The 5,000-nt window shown below is 45.2% G+C and overlaps 1 protein-coding gene across 2 annotated transcripts in view; it reads left to right on the plus strand.

Moving 5' to 3' along the window:
- The window catches only part of LOC126575529 (synaptotagmin-11), a 16,002-nt gene extending 15,602 nt beyond the window's left edge, over nt 1-400 (plus strand). For both annotated transcript variants that reach the window (XM_050236255.1, XM_050236256.1), the window contains exon 7: nt 1-400. This exon is cut by the window's left edge and continues 1,329 nt beyond it. The gene's annotated coding sequence lies outside the window, so the exon portion shown is untranslated.
- Nucleotides 401-5,000: the final 4,600 nt, after the last annotated feature.

Raw genomic sequence — 5,000 nt, forward strand, 5'->3', positions numbered from 1 at the left:
ATATATACATATATACATATACATACATATTGGTACATAAAGGATACTGATTATCTGCAGACTAGCAACCGGCCCAGCAAACAAACAAAAACAAGAAATGAAACATCAAATGGAGGTGGTGCTGCTACAAAGATGCCGCCATTATTTTGTGTACATTAGCAAACACTCTAACAGCACAACATTCTAAAGACAAACTATAAACTTAATGAATGGTTCCCTTCTGCACAACACAAAACCAGTAAAAACAAAAAACAGCGACTCTAGCTCTCCAGACGAATGCTGCTACTGCTAACGCTCCCGCAATACGTAGAGGCTAAGAGGATCAAGTGAACACCGTTTTTCGGCCTACAGTTATTAGCACCCACCAAACGATAGGAGAAATGAAGAACATTGTCGACATAACTGGTACCCAGCATTAAAAAAAATCTGGCCATCTTCTTTTCAATCACATCATTTCCCACCATTAGCATCTCGAAAGGAATGAAGCTCACCGGAAACCTGGAGCAACATGGACTACCCTCGCCAATAATTGCCCCCCCCCCCCCCCCCCTACTGTAACCGTACCACCGTCACCACGGCTAAACATTTTAGCTCTGTACATGTTTCACTTTAAAGCGCCGTCTCGATGTACTGTTAAAGTGACTATCAGCTACAACATAATTTCCTCATAAACTGCTAGCCGGTGCAGCGCGGCTTGCATGATAAGTTTTGCCAAACCCAACAAGGACACGGTTGCGTTGTGAGTGAAGCGTGGGGAGGACAGCTGTAGTGGAGGCGCAGGAGGGCAAAGGGTGGGAATGTAATATCGGATTTTCAATAAAAAGCTATGACAAACGACAGCAAAACTAGTTTCTCTTCCTGATCTAGCTCATCCCAAGGGACATCAACAACCAGGGGAATCATGTTTTGATTAGAAGCTAGTTTGTCCTCAATGTAATCAACCCTCTTCCGCTTCGAAACATTCCTCTTCGAGCCGTACATCGACGACGACGACGATGATGACGATGATTTTACGTAATCGACCTTTGACATTTCTGTTCGATTTGGCTTTCCCTGGTGTCGGATGGCACATGGCGTGTATTGCCGTCGTCTATGGCGTCTATGGCCTCGCCCTTGACCGGTACGGTCGGTCGGTATCTATCTAATAGGAAAGTTGGGTTGAGGTTGGGAATGTGGTGTAGAATTTTCATTTGGAAAATGCAGCACACTCAGTACCTGGAATTCATTTAGCTCTGCTGAGTGCTCGCCTGCAGTGCTGGAGCTACTTGAGGACGGTAATGCATCTCCAGTTATTTGTAGAAACGGCAAACGGCATCATATTTCTCGGAAAAAATGGAATTCAATCTTGTTTGTTTATTTAGAAACAACTGTGCTGCAACTGCATAGTTGCGTTTCACACAGTAATATCGTTTGGCTATACTAAGCTACTAAAAAGGTTACAAAGAGAAAATAATTCATAGGCTTTTGGTTAAGCATTTCTGAGACTTTGCAGTTACGCTCACGAGGAAGCAACAATAGACTTATAAATAGTAAAGTTCCAGTCGGCTTAATTGTCCTTCTGTTATTTTCTGTTAAGCTCCATATGATATACGGATCTACTGACACTAACGTTTTAAAATTCTCGCGTGAAATTGATCTTAAAATAGAAATGAAGACCAATTGAATGACTTTATTATTGTAATACTACAGAATGAATTTATGTTTGTGCGAGGGCCACGGCAGATTTGGCCCCCGATTTAAAGTTAAATTTACACTGTTTCGCCAGTCGGAATGGCGTTATCACAACCACTTACCCGTGCGTCTTGAACGCGGCGACCCAGTATAGGAAGCTGGGGTCCCCGGATCACCGTTAGAGCTGTTTCGGATGAATCCGCGTGAAGGCCAGAGGCACCTTTCACGGCTGGATCGCGCAGACACCGGAGTAACGAAGCGTAAGGTTTGAGTTGTAACACAAGAGAGAGAGTTTTATTCAAAACCACTAGTATTTATAAACTTATCCTTAACTTAACGCTTCCTAAAGTCAGCGACCGCGTCCCTACCTCCCGTTTCCTCTCCACCTCCTGTTCCTGCCGCGTTGGGTGAGCTGACTCGGTCAGTTGACGTCAACCCTTGCCTGATGCAACATTGGTGCACGCTCATTGGTTCTGGGCGGGTAATCGATAAAGTATTGATTCGGCGGTTTGTTCATGCGGCCAACAACCTCTTGCGACAGTTGTTATTCTTGCGCGAACGACCGGCCGCTTTCGGGTCGTCGCTTGGCCGAGTTGGCATGAACTGTTGCTGGAGCGAAAGAACGCATCTTCAGCAATCATTACCCCCCTATCATGGTGATCGCCATCGATCACCATCATCGACTGTTAAGCGGCGGGCGCGGTTGGCGCGTTGCATATTTGGTGGCGGATTGTTACAACGCCTTTCCGTACCGAGACAAATCACGGCAGCGACCAAAAACAGGGGTAGGTCGGTGGTGGAGGCAGGTTTGGGCCGCTGCATCCCCCCCCACTTATTTGTGCTTGGTGTTCGCCTAGAAGAGGTGATCACCAAGCAGGTAAGTACGATGGCTTAAGGCCGGTTTCCTAACTAACTCTAACTAAACGGCTTATCTGTTTGTCTAATTTGATTATGCGGGGACTTTCCTCCCGCGGTTGGATGAGGCAATAATAAAAATAATAATAATAAAAAGGGAAAAGATAAACAAAAAATTACTAATTATTACGAACTTATTTTTCTGTTGGAGCAGCTGCGCGTAGTCGCGGCTTATGGCTGTATCGTCCTTATTGCCCACTCTGGGGTTCCTATTCTAACGCTCAACTGCGCGTGGTCGCGGCTTACGGCTGGCCTGTTTCATTATTGGGTCCTTAGAATCCTATTGTGCCCAGCTGCGCGCGACCGCGTCTTATGGCTGTGTTGGCATCGTTGCCCACTTTTGGGACTTATGTTCCTATCCTAAAGCTCAACTGCGCATGATCGCGTCTTACGGCTGGCCTGTCCCATTATCGGGCCCTTAGAGTCCTATTGTGCCCAGCTGCGCGCGATCGCGTCTTATGGCTGTATTGGCAACCCTAAATAAAAGGAATATTATTGGCGCTTTTGGCCACCCCAGAGGATCTCCTTACTTATCGGCTCCCTTGGCTGAGTGAATCATAATAAAAATTATGACCAGCGTTGTGACCGCTATGCCCACTACGGGCCAGTGAAATATTATCCTAGCACAGCTGCGCGCGATCGCGTCTTATGGCTGTGTGCAATATATATGTCCGTTCTCGGACCCTGAAATTTGGCCTCCTAACTATTGGGGCCATACCGAGGCCGATTTTTTTTTTCTGATTTCGCCTAAGTGGAGGAGGAGAGTTGTGCCTTTTCTTTCTTTAGCTTATAGATTATATTAATTGGATCCGGGTTATTTTCTAAATGGCTAGCTTTCAGCCTATTTTATTTATATGCGGTTGGGGTTTTTACCACTCCCCGTGGTCGAACACGTCGTTGGCTGCCTCGTCCGGGTCTCTCGGGTAGGCCTGCCAAATGGCGAAGGCCTCCCCGAGCCCGTGCAACCAAAAATCTTCGTACACGTCGTGGGGAAGCCGGGCCAGCTCCCACTTCCTCAGTTCCGGGGAGGCGGCCCCCCAGGTATACATGCGCTTGCTGCGGTGATCGTCCGCAGCGACCACCATAAGTATGCTTGTTAGCCTACAATGTTGTTAAAAATGAAATGAACAAAGTAAAGGAATACGAGAAAAAGAACAAAAAAAATAAAATAGATATGAATATTATATCAAATAACCAAAAAGGAAAAAAAAAATCAAATATAATTATATGTAAGTAATGCATTTAATAAATGTAGGCGGGTAACGTGCCAGACTGCCCCCGACTTTCCTGGGCACGGCAGCTGGACGTGTCCGCCGACGCATAAAATAAACCAATTAACCTAAAAAAAAAAAAAATTTATATATAAATAAACATAAACATCTCCCGCATAACGGTCGGTTGGAGTGGTTATCCTTCGTGATTTCTTTCTCTCTCGCCTTTTCGTTGTTAAATAAGGAATGCGTAGAGCGGACCCCTATGTTCGATCATAGCGTACACGGCCGATCGAAAGTCCGTGTTCGCTATCATATGGGCATCTCCAGGCGTTGCTCATTTCAACCCATCTTGGTGAAAACCGTTCTTTCAAAATCCAAACTCACTCCGGTAACCGACCGTTCGATTAACTTCCTAAAAATAATGTGCATTAGTTTTACCTGTAATTAAAAAAAATCATATAGCTTTCCCAATGAAATAAAATGATCATGCTGAATTGAAATGTTCTCCTTAATCATAAAATTGCTTTAATCTATTAACATGCACTCTCTCGTGCTTCTTTCCGTTTCTAATTACCACGGTTTGCTCGCTAGGTATTTCTATAACGGTATAAGGGCCTCGCCACGTGCTTTGCAGCTTTTGCCCAACCCCCATCGGGTTTGCCTGGACGAGCACTTTGTCGCCCCACATCGGCGACCATTCATTTGTGCTGCGATCATATTTCTCCTTACGCTGCTCCTTCGATTGCTTCAAATTGGCACTGGCGATCTCGTGGACACGCTTAAATATGTTCTTAATTTCTATGGCGTACGTGTGATAATTAGCATCGATCACGTCGCTTTTATAAATCGAACTGGGAAGCCGCGGGCTGTACCCATACAAAAGTTCATAGGGCGTGAACTTTGTGGACGAGTTTACAGTCGTATTGTACTCGAAACAAAAGAAAGGTAGAAAATTGTCCCACACATGGGGATCTCCCATTACATACTGCCTTAGGTATGTTTTGAGCTCTCTATTGGCTCTTTCCACTAGGTTAGCCTGGGGATGGTAGGCGCTAGTGTTGATCTTTTTGATCTTTAGAATTTTACAAACACTTTTCATCAGTTGACCCATAAAATTGGTGCCTTGATCGGTAACCAACTCTTCTGGTATACCGTGCTTACACACTACATGCTCGACAAAAGTTTGGGCGACCGTTGCGG

Source organism: Anopheles aquasalis, chromosome 3, assembly GCF_943734665.1.
Source record: "Anopheles aquasalis chromosome 3, idAnoAquaMG_Q_19, whole genome shotgun sequence".
Taxonomy (NCBI): domain Eukaryota; kingdom Metazoa; phylum Arthropoda; class Insecta; order Diptera; family Culicidae; genus Anopheles; species Anopheles aquasalis.